Source organism: Pristiophorus japonicus, chromosome 16 (genome assembly GCF_044704955.1).
Source record: "Pristiophorus japonicus isolate sPriJap1 chromosome 16, sPriJap1.hap1, whole genome shotgun sequence".
NCBI lineage: Eukaryota > Metazoa > Chordata > Chondrichthyes > Pristiophoridae > Pristiophorus > Pristiophorus japonicus.
This window is the reverse complement of record NC_091992.1, coordinates 42,698,554-42,717,234: the sequence shown is the minus strand read 5'-3', so window position 1 is coordinate 42,717,234 and position 18,681 is coordinate 42,698,554.

Genomic DNA, 18,681 nt, shown 5'->3' with positions numbered 1-18,681 from the left:
GAGGACACAAACAACCTTCCGGATATAAAAGGGGTCAGAGGGTCTAGTAAGGAGGAGGAACGGAGGGAAATCCTTATTAGTCGGGAAATTGTGTTGGGGAAATTGATGGGATTGAAGGCCGATAAATCCCCAGGGCCTGATGGACTGCATCCCAGAGTACTTAAGGAGGTGGCCTTGGAAATAGCGGATGCATTGACAGTCATTTTCCAACATTCCATTGACTCTGGATCAGTTCCTATCGAGTGGAGGGTAGCCAATGTAACCCCACTTTTTAAAAAAGGAGGGAGAGAGAAAACAGAGAATTATAGACCGGTCAGCCTGACATCGGTAGTGGGTAAAATGATGGAATCAATTATTAAGGATGTCATAGCAGCGCATTTGGAAAGAGGTGACATGATAGGTCCAAGTCAGCATGGATTTGTGAAAGGGAAATCATGCTTGACAAATCTTCTGGAATTTTTTGAGGATGTTTCCAGAAGAGTGGACAAGGGAGAACCAGTTGATGTGGTATATTTGGACTTTCAGAAGGCTTTCGACAAGGTCCCACACAAGAGATTAATGTGCAAAGTTAAAGCACATGGGATTGGGGGTAGTGTGCTGACATGGATTGAGAACTGGTTGTCAGACAGGAAGCAAAGAGTAGGAGTAAATGGGGACTTTTCAGAATGGCAGGCAGTGACTAGTGGGGTACCGCAAGGTTCTGTGCTGGGGCCCCAGCTGTTTACACTGTACATTAATGATTTCAACGAAGGGATTAAATGTAGTATCTCCAAATTTGCGGATGACACTAAGTTGGGTGGCAGTGTGAGCTGCGAGGAGGATGCTCTGAGGCTGCAGAGCGACTTGGATAGGTTAGGTGAGTCAGCAAATGCATGGCAGATGAAGTATAATGTGGATAAATGTGAGGTTATCCACTTTGGTGGTAAAAACAGAGAGACAGACTATTATCTGAATGGTGACAGATTAGGAAAAGGGGAGGTGCAACGAGACCTGGGTGTCATGGTACATCAGTCATTGAAGGTTGACATGCAGGTACAGCAGGCGGTTAAGAAAGCAAATGGCATGTTGGCCTTCATAGCGAGGGGATTTGAGTACAGGGGCAGGGAGGTGTTGCTACAGTTGTACAGGGCCTTGGTGAGGCCACACCTGGAGTATTGTGTACAGTTTTGGTCTCCTAACCTGAGGAAGGACATTCTTGCTATTGAGGGAGTGCAGCGAAGGTTCACCAGACTGATTCCCAGGATGGCGGGACTGACCCATCAAGAAAGACTGGATCAACTGGGCTTGTATTCACTGGAGTTCAGAAGAATGAGAGGGGACCTCATAGAAACGTTTAAAATTCTGATGGGTTTAGACAGGTTAGATGCAGGAAGAATGTTCCCAATGTTGGGGAAGTCCAGAACCAGGAGACACAGTCTAAGGATAAGGGGTAAGCCATTTAGGACCGAGATGAGAAGAAACTTCTTCACTCAGAGAGTGGTGAACCTGTGGAATTCTCTACCACAGAAAGTTGTTGAGGCCAATTCACTAAATATATTCAAAAAGGAGTTCGATGAAGTCCTTACTACTAGGGGGATCAAGGGGTATGGCGAGAAAGCAGGAATGGGGTACTGAAGTTGCATGTTCAGCCATGAACTTATTGGATGGCGGTGCAGGCTAGAAGGGCTAAATGGCCTACTCCTGCACCTATTTTCTATGTTTCTATGTTTTTCTTGCCCAATTATTTTCCCCTGCTACTATTATCTCTGTTTCCTGCAGGATTCATACTGTCACACGAGGAGACTATTGTGTCTGCAATTACCATCGAATAACTCCACGAGGCCTTGTACTGTGAGTAAGAGCTGTGTGACTTCAGTCCTTTTAATCCAACTGCAAAGTGAAGGGCAGCATGGCTGGCTGCCTTTTATATGGCCCTGCACACCAGGGCTGGAACCCCCTGGGGTCTCCAACAGCAGTGGCCTCAGGTGGTACGTCGTACGTAGTTACATAGTGAATACAAAGAGTTTGCATACATGACAGAGATAACTGGGAGTGGTCAGGGAACTGGATAGGAATCAGATCAGGTGACAAGCAGGAGGATGCAGCAAATCGGAACTTGGATGAGAGGTGGTTTGTTTGGGTGGGTAATGATAGTAGCAAGATGTATCCTAATATATGCAATACTTGGACAGGCTATGTGGCCAAGTCTTGTTTATTCCCAGTCTTTGCAGCGTTAGTTGATCACAGTTAGAACCGCAGTTGGGATGCTGCAGTTGACCTCAACACTCCTAGATAAGGAAGGAGAATAATCGGGTACAGCCTTGGTCTTCATCACTATCCAGTGACCTTTGTTCTAAAGCGGATGTCAGGTGAGGGCAGGAATAGGCTCAGTTGTCATGACCTCTATGGTAAAACAACCATCAACACTCACTGAAATAAAAGCAAAATTCTGTGGATGCTAAAAATCTGAAATAAAAACAGATAATGCTGGAAACACTCAGCCAGTCAGGCAGCATTTGTGGAGACAGAGCAGAGTTAACCTTTCAGGTTGATGACCTTTCAAAGGTCATTGACCTTTCTGTTTCTCTCTCCACAACTGGAGCCTGACTCGCTGAGAGTTTCCAGCATTTTCTGTTTTTATATCAACACTCTTTGTCTTGACAGACGTACTGGACGGCTGTTGGCACCCATGGAATTGAACAGCAGAAAGATCCAATGACTTCAGTAAACGAGGAAATAAAAATGGCAACTGCCATTGTCCCCTGTTGACAATCTGGGCTATCTTGAAATTGCTAGTATATTGAGGAAGGCAGATAATCGCTCTCTATCCCTTTATACTTCCCTCTGTCTGTCTGTCTTTTTCTCTCTATGAATTATAGGGACATATAGAAGAGTAAAGTTGTTTGTTAACTTTTGCGTTGCAATAGTGACTATATTTCAAAGTATTTCATTGGCTGTAAAGCACTTTGGGATAATGCAAGTTCTTTCTTCCTTCCCGAGGACCGATAATGCCTCCAAGTGTTTTGCTGGACAAAAAATAAAACTTTGAGTGTTACATTACCCAACTACAGTAACTTATAGAAATAAAACTACAAAATACACAGGACTGGCAGCATCTGAAAGAGAAAACCCAGATAAATGCTTGAGGTGGGGAACCTATTTCACAAGCGGCAAGGAAAGAAAGAACGAACATTTATATAGCGACTTTCATGACATCAGACATCCCAAATAGCTTCACAGCCGATAAAGTACTTTTGAAGTGTAGTCACTGTTGTGATGTAGGGAAACTTAGAACTGATGGTGTGTGCTGGAATCAGCTTAAACACAAAATAATGTCCAAATAACATGACGTAACATCTTTCCACTATTAATGGGTCATAATCAGATTGGACAGTGAGCTACTGAAGCATTCAAACAATTCTCGAGCTCTTAGCCAATTGTCTCTCCTCCTCTCTGAAAGTGCTGACTTTTGCTGGGGTTTAGTTCCACAGGTGGGAATGGCACTCCAGTAGTTCACCAAAGAGTTCATTCTTCAAATGTGGGACAAACCGTAACATTCGACTATTCAACCAGAAACCATCACACCCAAGCTACATTCATATACTTTACAGCTTCGGTCAATGGGTAGGTATCAAAAGCAGGAACATCGGCTGATTTTTCCACTGCCTAGCCCACAGGGCTAAGACCAATTATAGTTCCCCTACTGCAACTGAAATCAACTATTGGCACAAAACCTGTCGGTCTTCTGGGTTGCACAGCACTAGTGACAGTCGCTTTACACTCTGGACCATTGGAGGAGCTTGTTTATTTTTTAGTACTTTGTGTTGTTCAATTCCTTGAAGCATTTTTGTCTAAGATTATACAGTATCATAATATTGGCTCCTTTCTTTCTGATATGGTGTTTAAGAGGATAAACATTTATCGCACTCACAGAGATAAAAAGGTCCTAGCTTATTTGGGCACAATTATTGCAGAATTAGTCACTCCATCTCAGTCCATTATAAGCCAACAGAACTGATTAACTGAAGCAAGCTTGAGGATTATTTGTACAATAAATACTTAGTTATCAGCATGGATTCAGAAAGGAAGACCCTACCTAATCAAGCTCCTCGATTTCTTTAAGGAAGTGACAGCAATGATAGAGTAAGCTCTCTAATGTGTGTACCTTGATTTCCAAAAGGCTTTTGATAATGTTGCTGACAAAATTCTATTAATTAAATTCAAAGCTGTGGGGCAACAATGTAAACCCGGAGAAGGGATAAATCAAATTGGTTGAAGGGTACGAAACAACATTCTCATTATAGCAGTTATATCGGAGTAGGGGCAAGTACCGAGTGGGGTGCCTTAAGGCTTGGTGCTGACACCATTACTGTTTCTAAGTTGCATAATGACCGAGATTCAGAACCTCAAAGCAAAGTGGTCACATTTGCAGATCATACGAAACGAGGAGGGACAGATGCATGCAAGATTATTACAACAACAATTTGTATTTATATAGCGCCTTTAATATAGTGAAACGTCCCAAAGTGCTTTACAGGTGTATTATGCGATAAAAATTTGACACCGAGCCACATAAGTAGAAATTAGCACAGGTGGTATGTTTTAAGGAGCATCTTGAAGGAGGAAAGAGAGGTAGAGAGGTGGAGAGGTTTAGGCAGGGAGTTCCAGAGCTTGGGGCACAGGCAACAGAAGGCATGGACACCAATGGTTGAGCGATTATAATCAGGGATGTTCAGGAGGGCAGAATTAGGGGAGCGCAGACATCTTGGGCAGGTTGTGGGGCTGGAGGAGATTACAAAAATAGGGAGGGGCAAGGCCATGGAGGGATTTGAAAATAAGGATGAGAATTTTGAAATCAAGGCGTTGCTTAACCAGGAGCCAATGTAAGTCAGCGAGCACAGAGGTGATGGGTGAGTGGGATTTGGTGTGAATTAGGAACGTAATGCCGAGTTTTGGATCAACTGTATTTTTTGCAGGGTAGAATGTGGGAGGCCAGCCAGGAGTACATTGGAATAGTCAAGTCTCGAGGTAAAAAAGGCATAGATGAGGGCTTCAGCAGTGGATAGGCTGAGGCAAGGGCATGGACGGGCAATGTAACAGAGGTGGAAATAGGCGGTCTTAGTTATGCTTAGTTAAGGATCTTGAAAGCGGTAACCTGGAATATTACTTTAAATTAAACTGTGGAAGGATTACTAGGGGACATGTGTTCAAACTAGTAAAAAGTATCTTTAGGACTAATATCAGGAAATTCTTCTTCATTCAAAAAGCGATGTATACCTGAAATAAATTACCAGATGGAGTAGGGAAGGCAATAACCCTGGAGTAATTTAAGAAACAACTAAATGATACAATGGAGGGCATTAGGATCTCTTTGGATGGATGAACAAATATTGGCCAAATGGCTTTCCTCCTCTGTAATTATCGTGATCTGTTTGCACTCGGTGTATGAGAGAGAGCAGCAAGCCATTGATTCAAATATATATTGCACAGAATCATGGAAACTTACAGCACAGGAGGCAGCCATTTGGCCCATCGTTCCTGTGCTGGCTCTTTGAAAGAGCAGTCGTGCTCAGTCCCATCCCTTCCCCCCGCCCCCCCCCCCACCTTTTTGGTCTGTAACCATGGAAGTTCCTCACCCTCAAGTATCTGTCCAACTCCCTTTTAAAATTATTTATGCAATCCACTTCCACCACCTTTTCAGGTAGAGCGTTCCCGATCACAACAACTCGGAGTGACAAAAATTCTCCTCATCTCACCTCTAGACCTTTTGCCAATGATTTGAAATCTATGAAGTCTAGTTATTAACCCACTCACCAGAGGGTATAGTTTTCTCTATCTACTCTATCAGAACCTCTCATCATCTTGAAAACTTCTATTAAGCCACCTCTTAACCTTCTCCGTTCCAAGGAGAACAGTCCTAACTTTTGCAACCTCTTCCCATAACTGAAGTCCCTCATCCCTGGTAACATCCTGGTAAACCTCCTCTGTACCCTTGCTGAGGCCTTTACATCTTTCCTGAAATGTGGTGCCCAGAACTGTCCACAATACTCCAGCTGAGGATTAACCAGTGATTTATAAAGTTCTAGCATGATCTATTTGCTTTTATATTCTATGCCTCTATTTATAAACCCAAGTAACCCTGCTTAACTACCTCATCAACTTACCCTGCCACCTTCTACACTTATATATATGGACACCATCTACACTTTTCAAAATTGTGCCATTTATAGTATTCTGTCTTTCCATATTGGTCATAAGAACATAAGAAATAGGAACAGGAGTAGGCCATATGGCCCCTCGAGTCTACTCCGCCATTCAATAAGATCTTGGCTGATCTGATCATGGACTCAGCTCCACTTCTGCGCCCGCTCCCCATAACCCCTTATCCCCTTATCGTTTAAGAAGCTGTCTATTTCTGTCTTAAATTTATTCAATGTCCCAGCTTCCACAGCTCTCTGAGGCAGTGAATTCCACAGATTTACAATGCTCAGAGAATAAATTTCTCCTCATCTCAGTTTTAAATGGGCGTCCCCTTATTCTAAGATCATGCCCTCTAGTTCTAGTCTCCCCCATCAGTGGAAACATCCTCTGTGCATCCACCTTGTCAAGCCCCCTCATAATCTTATACGTTTCGATAAGATCACCTCTCATTCTTATGAAGTCCATAGAGTAGAGGCCCAACCTACTCAACCTTTCCTCATAAGTCAACCCCCTCATCCCCAGAATCAACCTAGTGAACCTTCTCTGAACGGCCTCCAAGTATATCCAAGTATATCCTTTCGTAAATATGGAAACCAAAACTGCACGCAGTATTCCAGGTGTGGCCTCACTAATAACCTATATAGCTGTAGCAAGACTTCCCTACTTTTATACTCCATCCCCTTTGCAATAAAGGCCAAGATATCATTGGCCTTCCTGATCACTTGCTGTACCTGCATACTATCCTTTTGTGTTTCATGCACAAGTACCCCCAGGTCCCGCTGTACTGCGGCACTTTGCAATCTTTCTCCATTTAAATAATAACTGGCTCTTTGATTTTTTTTTTGCCAAAGTGCATGTCCTCACAGTTATACTCCATCTGCCAAATGTTTGCCCACTCACTTAGCCTAGCTATGTCCTTTTGCAGATTTTTTGTGTCCTCCTCACACATTGCTTTTCCTCCCATCTTTGTATCGTCAGCAAACTTGGCTATGTTACACTCAGTCCCTTCTTCCAAGTCGTTAATATAGATTGTAAATAGTTGGGGTCCCAGCACTGATCCCTGCGGCACCCCACTAGTTACGAGTTGCCAACCAGAGAAGGAACCATTTATCCTGACTGTTAGTTCGCCAATTCTCTATCCATGCTAATATATTACCCCCAACCCCGTGAACTTTTATCTTGTGCAGTAACCTTTTATGTGGCACCTTGTCAAATGCCTTCTGAAAGTTCAAATACACCACATCCACTGGTTCCCCTTTATCCACCATGTTCGTTACATCCTCAAAGAACTCCAGCAAATTTGTCAAACATAACTTCCCCTTCATAAATCCATGCTGACTCTGTCTGACCAAATTTTGCTTTTCCAAATGTCCTGTTACTGCTTCTTTAATAATGGATTCCAACATTTTCCCAACCATAGATGTTAGGCTAACTGGTCTATAGTTTCCTGCTTTTTGTCTGCCTGCTTTTTTAAAAAGGGGTGTTACCTTTGCAGTTTCCCAATCTGCTGGGACCTCCCCAGAATCCAGGGAATTTTGGTAAATTACAACCAATGCATCCACAATCCCTGCCACTACTTCTCTTAAGACACTAGGATACAAGCCATCAGGTCAAGGGGATTTATCTGTCTTTAGTCCCATTATCTTACTGAGTACCACCTCCTTAGTGATTGTGATTGTGTTAAGTTCCTCCCCCCAATAGCCCCTAAACTATCCACTGTCGGAATATTGTTAGTGTCCTCTACCGTAAAGACTGATACAAAATATTTGTTCAGAGTTTCTGCCATCTCCATATTCCCCATCACTAATTCCCCGGTCTCATCCTCTAAGGGACCAACATTTACTTTAGCCACCCTTTTCCTTTTTATATACCTATAGAAACTCTTGCTATCTGTTTTTATATTTTGTGCTAGTTTACTTTCATAGTCTATCTTCCCTTTCTTAATCATATTTTTAGTCGTTCTTTGCTGGCTTTTTAAAGCTTCCCAGTGTCCTCCCATAGTGTTTCATTTCACACTTTATCGCTTCTGCCTATTTCACTGTCTATGTCAGCCTGAAGTGTAAAACTATCCTCATCACTATCTGCAACATTGCCAAGATTTGTCTCACCTGTCAAACTTTAACATTAAAACAAGTAAAGGACCCAAAACTAACCCTTAGGGAACACCACTGCAAACCCCCTCCCAGTCTGACCAACATCCATCCACCCACCACCCTCTGCTTTCTGCAACTGAGACAATTCTGTATCCACTTTCCTTTGAATTCCATGGGTTTTTATCTTAACACGCCTCCTGTGTCTTCTGAAAGTCCATATATACATCTACTACACTACCTTGATCTCAATTACCACATCAAAGAATTTAATCCATGTTGGCTCTCCTTGATTAGTCCATGCCTTTCCAAATGAAATATTATTTTGTCGCTGATAATGGTTTCCAATAACTTTCCCTTGATGTTAGGCTGACTGGCCTGTAGTTTCCTGGTTTATCCCTCTCCCCTTTCTTTAATAGTGGCATAACATTAGCGACTCTCCAGTCCTCCAGCACTACTCCTGTATTCAATGAGGTTTCAAAGATTGTGACCAATGCCTCTGCTATTTCTACCTTTGCTTCTTTCAGCAACCTCAGATGCATTTCATCCAGACCAGGTGACTTACCAACTTTCAGTGATGCTAATCTTTTTAATACATCTTCTCTATCTATTACTATCTATCATAACTTCCTTCACTTTTAGTGTAACCTTCACATCATCCACTTCCTTTTGAAGACAGATGCAAAGTACTCATTTAATAACGTAACCATGAAGATTTCCCTTTAGGTCCTTAATAGACCCAACTTTTTCCTATCTAACCTCTTACACCTTGGCCCAAAAATTTCAGGTAGAGGCTTCCTGCAGGTGAACACCTCCGACTAAAATTTTTTAAACAAAGTTCCTGGTGGGCCCAGAGGAACGTACACTTGCAGTCCGAGGCCTAGGTGCACAGCCCAGTGTATGGGTTCACACATCCCAGGAATGTAAGCGCATCCTGGGATCATGTGGGCCTGGACCGCCAATGAACATGGAGTATTCTCATTGATAATAATGGGAGCTCCATTTGTACGAGCATCCATTACTGCATTATGAGAATACCCCCCAAAACACAGAAACATAACACAATAAAAAAAAACACCTCACATACTTAAAATTAATTAAAAATATTTTAAAAATGTTTTAATAAGGTTAAAAAATAAACTTGTTTTAATGGACAGGGTTGTTAACTTAAAAATCAGTGATAAAATTGAATTTTTCTACCTTTTAAAACTCTTAGCTGGTAAAAGTACGCTATACGCCTGCTTTTACCAGGCATAAGAGTTTGAAGGACATTTGCTGGGCAAGAGTTGGGCAAATAGTCCAAATCTCTGTGTGAGAATGTCCTTCTCCCGGGATATGTGCGGTCTGCCAAAAGACATGACAGACCGTAAATGCTGGTTCTCACCGCATGTGCATCACGCCAGCATGTGTGAGACCTCTTCGGGTGTGCGCGCACATCGTACACGGTACACAGCCGGAGAGGCCACAATTTACGGCCCCTTATGTTTATAAACTGTTTTAGGGGTCAATTTAATGTTGCCTGCTAATCTTTTCTTGTAACTTCTCTTTGCCTCCTGTATTAATTTTTTCAATTCCCTCCTGTACTTTCCATAATGTTCCTGGTTATTAACTGATTCTTGCTTGTGATATTTGTCATAAGCCTCCTTGTTTTGCTCTATGTTATCTTTTATTTCCTTTGTCATCTAGGGCACACAAGCTCTGTGCACTCTACCTTTTCCCTTCAGTGGAATATGCCCAGTTTGCACCTGAACCATCTCTTCCCTGAAGGTCTTCCATTGCTCCATTACTGCTTTACCCTGCAATCGGCTTTTCCAATCTACCCGTGCGAGGTAACTTCTTAAATCACTGAAATGAGCCCTTCTCCAGTTGAGCATTTTTACCTTCGCTATTTTCTGTCCCTTTCCATAATTACTCTAAACCATTATGTGTGGTCACTATTAGCTAGATGATCTCCTACTGTAACACCTTCCACTTCAGCTTCTTCATTTCACAGAATCAGATCCAACACTGCTTCCTTCCTTGTTGGACTGGAAACATATTTATCGAGAAAGTTCTCCTGTATACATATCAGAAATTCCTCTCCTTCTCTACCCTTAGCACTATGTATTTCCCAGTGTCCATTGTGGTAATTAAAGTCTCCTAATATTACTACTCTATTTTTGTTACACGCATTTGAAATTTGCCAACAAATTTGCTCATCTAGCTTCTGCTCAGTGGTCGGAGCTCTTTAAAAAAATCCAGCAATGTAACAGGTTTCCCTCGGTTTCTTAACTCAAGCTAAATAGATTCAGTCCTAGAACTATAAAGTCCTTACACAATACCACAAATCCACACGAGGCACATTCTGTGGACAAGGTCACTCCATGACCTGAACCTTTATTCACAGGACCAAGAAGTGATGACCCTGCGTGGATCCTCCCTTTATATACCTGGATGACCAGGTGAGGAGTGTCTCCCACAAGTTCACCCCCTGTGGTCAAGGTGTTCATTTCTTACGTATATACAGTATTGCAGTGTTGTTACATAAGGGTTACATACATGACATCACCTCCCCCTCAACATCTTATTGGGATCATAGGTGAAGTCTCTCGGGTGGTCTGCACTCTCTCGTGGAGCGCCGCAGTTGGGGCTCTGGTTGTTGAGCCTTGGTATGCGTGTCTGTCACCTGTGGTGATTCCAGCCTATCCGGGCTGACCACAACGACTGTGCATGCTGCTGAATGTTCTTGTTGCTCGTTCACTGGCGGTGGTGTGAATACCATCTTATGATCTTCCTCAGGTTCCTCAGTGTCCATGCTGAACCTTTTTTTTTTACTTGGTCCAGATGCTTGCGGCATATCTGCCCATTGTTAAGTTTAACCACTATGACCCTATTCCCTGCTTTGTCTATTACAGTCCCCTCAAGCCATTTCGGCCCCAAAGCGTGATTGAGAACAAATACGGGGTCATCAATTTCTATACATCTCCTCCTTGAATTTCGATCATGGTACTCGTTTTGGGACTGGCGCTTGCCCTCAACAATGTCGGATAGGACTGGATGAATGAGGGACAGCCGAGTTTTGAGTGTTCGTTTCATGAGTAGCTCCGCGGGCGGGACCCCCGTGAGCGAGTGCGGTCAGGACCTATAGGCCAGCAGGAGGCGGTATAGGTGGCATTGAAGGGAGGGTCCTTGAAACAGGAGCATGCCTTGTTTTATGATTTGGTCCGCACGTTCTGCCTGGCCATTGGAGGCCGGCTTGAACGGTGCTGTCCTGACATGGTTAATGCCATTACCCGACATGAACTCCCGGAATTCGTAGCTTGTGAAACATGGGCCATTATCGCTAACAAGGATGTCCGTCAAGCCGTGGGTCGCAAAGACCGCATGCTGACTCTCCACGGTGGTGGATGTCGTGCACGAATTCAAAAATGATGCACTCGATCCATTTCGAGTACGCAACAACCACAATGAGAAACATTTTTCCCATGAACAGGCCCGCGTAGTCTACGTGAATACGTGACCATGGCAGGGTGGGCCAGGGCCACGGGCTGAGTGGGGTCTCCCTGGGGGTATTACCTAGCTGGGCACACATCGTGCACCTGCGAACACAGTGTGACCGGGCAATGGTCTTCATCAGCACGATGCCTGGGTGCTTGCTGTGGAGTTCCCTGATGAATGCTTCCCTGCCCCTCTGGGGCATGACTACCCGGCTGCCCCATAGTAGGCAGTCGGCTTGGATGGAGAGCTCATCCATCAGTCTGTGAAACGGTCTGACCTCCTCAGGCATGCTGCGTGTGCAGGCGCCCAATCCCCAGTCATGACACATTTCTTAATCAAGGATAGGAGGGGATCTCTGTTGGTCCAGATTTTGATCTGGCGGGCTGTGATGGGAGAGCCTGCGCTGTCAAAGGCATCGACAGCCATGACCATCTTGACGCTTTGCTCCGCTGCCTCCTCAGTGGTGGCCAGTGGAAGCCTGCTGAGCTCGTCAGCGCAATTTTCAGTGCCGGGCCGGTGCCGTATGGTGTAGTCATACGCAGCCAGCGTGAGAGCCCATCACTGTATGCGAGCTGATGCATTGGCATTGACAGCTTTGCTGTCTGACAGCAGGGATGTTAACGGCTTGTGATCCGTTTCTAATTTGAACCTCCTGCCAAATAGGTACTGGTGCACCTTTTTCACCCCATAGACACATGCGAGTGCTTCCTTCTCAACCATTCCATATCCTCGTTCAGCTTGAGAGAGCGACCTGGCATAAGCCACAGGTTGGAGTTGGCCCTCAGCATTACACTGCGCAACGCGCACCCAACTCCATAGGACGATGCATCACATATCAGAACCAATTTCTTACAGGGGTCGTACAGAGTCAACAACTTATTTGAACAAAGTAGGTTCCGCGCCCGATTGAAAGCCCATTCCTGACAGTCCCCCAAAACCAATCGCAACCCTTACGCAGGAGCATGTGTAGCGGCTCCAACAATGTGCTTAAGTTCGGCAGAAAGTTCCCGAAATAGTTCAAGAGTCCCAGAAATGAACGCAACTCCGATGTGTTGCAGGGCCTGGGCGCTCGTCGAATCGCCTCCGTTTTGGATTCGGTAGGCCGAATCCTGTCTGCAGCAACCCTCCTGCCCAGAAACTCCAGACCTCGAGAGCCAAAAACACACATTTAGACTTCTTGAGTCGCAGGTCTGCCCGGTCCAGTCGACGTAGCACCTCCTCAGGTTATGGAGGTGTTCCTTGGTGTCACGACCGGTGATAAGGATGTCGTCTTGAAATACGATTGTTCCAGGAATGGATTTGAGCAGGCTTTCCATGTTTCTTTGAAAAATCGCGGCCACTGATCAAATGCCAAACGGACACCTGTTGTAAACTAACAGTCCCTTGTGCGTGGTGATGGTGGTCAGTAGTTTAGATTCGTCGGCCAGTTCTTGGGTCATGTAGGCTGAAGTGAGGTCCAACTTGGTGAACAGCTTGTCGCCTGCCAGCGTGGCAAAAAGGTCCACCGCTCTCGGGAGCTGGTATTGGTCGTGTAGGGCCTTGTCATCCCCACATATCCTGACCGAGCCATCCGCTTTTAGGATGGGAACGATGGGGCTCGCCCAGTCACTGAATTCAACGGGCGAGATGATGCCCTCTCTCAGCAACCAGTCCAACTCGCTCTCAATTTTCTCCCGCATCACATACGGCACAGCTCTGGCTTTGTGGTGCACTGGTCTGGCATCCGGGGTGATGCGTATCACTACTTTGGTACCTTTGAACATCCCGACGCCAGGTTGAAATCGAGACTCAATTGCTGTAGGACCTGTGAGCATGAACTTCGCTCCACAGATGACATGGCGTGCACATCCCCCCATTTCCAGTTCATCTCAGCTAACCAGCTCCTCCCCAACAGTGCGGGACCATTGCCCGGGATAATCCAGAGTGGCAGCCAGTTCACCGATCCATTGTGTGTGACTGCCAACATTGCACTGCCTAGCACTGGAATGATTTATTTGGTGTACGTCCGTAATTGTGTTTCAATGCGTTCTAGTTTGGGTCTGCTGGCTTTGAGTGGCCACAGCTTTTCGAATTGTTGAAAACTCATGAGTGACTGGCTGGCCCCCATGTCTAGCTCCATGCGAAAAGGGATGCCGTTTAATAGGACTTTCATCATCATAGGTGGTGATTTGGTATATGAGCTGTGAATGTTTGCCACATGAACCCGTTGAACTTCAGCGTCCATTGATTTAACCCAAGCGTCATCCTGCCTCGCAGACCCCTCATCTGGTTCATCCGCCTCGTATATTAGCCTGGTTACAGGCTTTCTGCACATTCTGGCTAAATGGCCACTAAGGTTACAATTTCTGCAGTCGAACTGTTGAAACCTACAAGTCCTGGCAGCATGTCTGCCCCCACACCTCCAGCATGATCTGAGATTCCCATTGTTGTAAACAAAAGAGTTGTTACAAGGCATTTCTCGCTGATTGTCCCTTTGACTGCTCTTGAGCACCCTGTTAGTGGGTGTCAATGGCCTCATCCCAGGTCGCATTATTCACTGGTGTGGCGTAAATGTCCGTTCAGCCTGCCATTGTCTCTGTTGGAGACTTACTCTTGGGTCTATTGCTGCCTGGGGTGTGTCGAACTGCCCTTGCCTGCCTGCGGGGCTCTGAGTCGCGTTTATGATATCGACTCCCTGATCCAGTTTTGCACGCGTATATTATCTTGGTTTCCTCCTCCCACGCCATAAAAGCCGCCGCTTCCAAGGTCAAGTCCTTGGTCTCAATTCGCTTTCTGAAAATCCCAGCATTACCGATGCCCTCAATAAAGAAATCCCTTAGCATCTCCCCCCTGCAGGCGTCTGTGAACTTACAGAGGCTGGCCAAGCGCCAGAGGTCCGCAACGAAATCCGGTATGCTCTGTCCTTCCCGACGTCGGTGGGTATAGAATCTGTGTCGGGCCGTATGTATGCTGCTCACCGGTTTGAGCTGCTCACCGATTAGTTTGCTGAGCTCTTCAAAGGTTTTGTCCACTGGCTTCTCGGGTGCTAGCAGGTCTTTCATGAGCGCGTAAGTCTTAGGTCCACAGCTGGTCAGCAGATGAGCCCTTCGCTTGTCGGCCGCTGCATCTCCCAGCCAGCCCTTTGTGACAAAACTCTGCTGGAGCCTCTCAATGAAATCATCCCAGTCCTCACCAACACAGTACCATTCATCTGTGCTGCCGGTGGCCATTCTCGTGGGTCGTTGATTCCCGTTTCTCGTCGCCAATGTAAAGTCCTTACACAATACCACAAATCCACACGCGGCTCATTCTGTGGACAAGGTCACTCCATGACCTGAACCTTTATTCACAGGACCAAGAAATGATGACCCTGCGTGGGAACTCCCTTTATATACCTGGATGACCAGGTGAGGAGTGTCTCCCACAAGTTCACCCCCTGTGGTCAAGGTGTGCATTTCTTACGTATATACAGTATTGCAGTGTTGTTACATAAAGGTTACATACATGACAAGAACCATCTGGTATCCCCTTTCTATTTAGAACTATAACATCCTGAATCAATACTACCACAACCCCTCCTCTTTTTCTTCTCCATCATTCAAGGATACTTGGTGATACAGAAATATTAAGAACTCATTCCTGGTCCTGTTTGAACCATGTCGCTGTTAATGCAACCACGTCATAATCCCATGTGTTAACTTGTGCCTGCAGCTCACCAGCCTTACTAGTTACACTATGGACATTGATGTACATACAATTTAATACTTCCTTCATCACGTTTGCTCTTTTCGTCAATCTGGTCTCTGCAATTTTGGGGATATTTCTAATTTTACTGCTGTTTATATCTCTTTGTCCTCTAATCTCATTGCTGCTCCTTTCTGCTATTTTCTGGTTCCCCTCCCCCTGCCAACATGAATAGCTAACGTCCCAGCAAGATCATTTGTCCCAGCTCTGCTCAGATGCAACCTGTCTTGTACAAGTGCCCCTTTCCCCAGAACCAGTCCCAAAGCCCCAAGAATCTGAAACCCTCCCTCCTGCACCACTTCTCCATCCACACATTTAGCTGCACTAGCTTCCTGTTTCTATACTCACTAGCACGTGGCACTTGAGTAATCCTGAAATTACTACCTTTGAGGTCCTGATTTTTATCTTTTTCCTAGCTCCTAAAACTCTGCCGAAGGACCTTAACACTTTTACTACCTACGTCATCGGTTCCAAAATTGACCACGACTTCTGGCTGTTCCCCTTCCCCTCGCAAAATGTTCTCCCCCGTTCGGTGATATCCTTTACCCCAGCACTAGGGAGACAACAAACCATTCGGGAATTACGTTTGCAGCTGCAGAAATGCCTGTCTATGCCCCTAACTATCGAATCCCCTATGACTACTGCATGTCTGCTCTTTCTTTTTCCTCTGTTGTGCAGTCAAATCACTCAAGGTGCCAGAGGTTTGATTCTTCCTGCATTCTTCCAAGGAGTCAGCACCCTTCCCAGTATTCAAAACTGAAAACCAGTTAGCGAGTGCCACTGGCTTGGGAGATTTTTGTCTATGTATTCCTCCTACCCTGTCTGGTGGTCACCCATGCCCTCATCTCCTGCACCTTCTGTAGGTGACCACATCCTGGAACATACAAATCAGGAAACTCTCAGACTCCCAGAAGCATTACAGGATTGCCAGTTGCTCCTCAAGCTCCTTAGCTCAGAGCTTGAGTTTGAGCAACTGGCGGCACTTCCTGTGCACATGGCTATCCAGGATGCATGAAATGTCCCAGAGTTCTCACATAGAACATGATACACATGCAACGGGACCCTGCTGGCCCACCATGGTCGTCAATCCACTGACCTCAAAATCACCGAGACCCTGACCTCGACATCACTGAGACCCTGACCTCGACATCACTGAGACCCTGACCTCGACATCACTGAGACCCTGACCTCGACATCACTGAGACCCTGACCTCGACATCACTGAGACCCTGACCTCTACATCACTGAGATCCTGACCTCTACATCACTGAGACCCTGACCTCTACATCACTGAGACCCTGACCTCTACATCACTGAGACCCTGACCTCTACATCACTGAGACCCTGACCTCTACATCACTGAGACCCTGACCTCTACATCACTGAGACCCTGATCTCTACATCACTGAGACCCTGAGCTCTACATCACTGAGACCCCAACCTCTACATCACCGAGACCCTGACCTCTACATCACTGAGACCCCAACCACTAAAACACTTGACACTGAACACTAAAAATCTAAGACAGTGATGTCTAAAACACTGACCTCTAAAAGACTGAAATAGTTATCAGCATCATAGGCAGTCCCTCGGAATCGAGGAAGACTTGCTTCCACTCCTGAAGTGAGTTCTTTGGAGGCTGAACAGTCCAATACGAGAGCCACAGACTCTGTCACAGGTGGGACAGATAGTCGTTGAGGGAAGGGGTGGGTGGGACTGGTTTGCCGCACGCTCTTTCCGCTGCATGCGCTTGATTTCTGCACGCTCTTGGCATTGAGATTCTAGGTGCTCAGCGCCCTCCCCGATGCACGCTCTCCACTTAGGGCAGCCTTTGGCCAGGGTCTCCCAGGTGTCAGTGATGATGTCGCACTTTTTCAGGGAAGCTTTGAGGGTGTCCTTGTAACGTTTCCGCTGCCCACCTTTGGCTCGTTTGCCGTGAAGGAGCTCCGCATAGAGCACTTGCTTTGGGAGTCTTGTGTCTGGCATGCAAACTATGTGGCCTGCCCAGCAAAGCTGATCGAGCATGGTATGTGCTTCAATGCTGGGGATGTTGGCCTGAATGAGGTCGCTGATGTTGGTGCGCCTGTCCTCCCAGGGGATTTGCAGGATCTTGCGGAGACATCGTTGGTGATATTTCTCCAGCGACTTGAGGTGTCTTCTGTACATGGTCCATGTCTCTGAGCCATACAGGAGGGCGGGTATTACCTGTAGACCATGAGCTTGGCGGTAGAGTTGAGGGACTGGTCTTCGAACACTCTTTTCCTCAGGCGGCCGAAGGCTACACTGGCACACTGGAGGCGGTGTTGAATCTCCGCATCAATGTCTGTTTTTGTTGGTAAGATGCTCCCGAGGTATGGGAAATGGCCCACGTTGTCGAAGGCCGCGCCGTGAATCTTGATGACTGGGGGGCAGTGCTGTGCGGCGAGGACAGGCTGGTGGAGGACCTTTGTCTTACGATGCTTAGCGTAAGGCCTATGCTTTCGTATGCCTCAGTAAATACGTCAACTATGTCCTGGAGTTCAGCTTCAGAATGTGCACAGACGCAGGCATCGTCCGCGTACTGTAGCTCAACGACAGAGGTTAGGGTGGTCTTGGACCTGGCCTGGAGACGGTGAAGGTTGAACAGCTGATTCTGTAGTTTAGTTCCACTCCAGCGGGGAGCTTGTTGACTGTGAGGTGGAGCATGGCAGCAAGGAAGATTGAGAAGAGGGTTGGGGTGATGATGCAGCCCTGTTTGATCCTGGTCCGGATGTGGATTGGGTCTGTAATGGATCCGTTGATAAGGATCACGGCCAACATGTCGTCATGGAGCAGGCGAAGGATGTTGACAAACTTTTGGGGGCATCCGAAACAGAGGAGGACGCTCCATAGACCCTCACGGTTGACAGTGTCAAAGGCCTTTGTAAGGTCAAAAAAGGCCATGTATAAGGGCTGGCGATGCTCCCTGCATTTTTCCTGCAGCTGTCGCGCTGCAAAGATCATGTCCGTTGTGCCCCATAGGGGACGGAATTCGCATTGTTTTCTCCGGGAGGAGCTCCTGGGCCACAGGGAGAAGATGATTGAGGTGGACTCTAGCGCCAACTTTCCCAGTGCCTGATAGCAGGGAGATTCCCCTGTAATTGCTGCAGTCGGACTTGTCCCCTTTTTTAAAGATGGTGACGATCACTGCGGCATGATCACTGAGATCTCCTGGCATGTTCTCCTCCCTCCA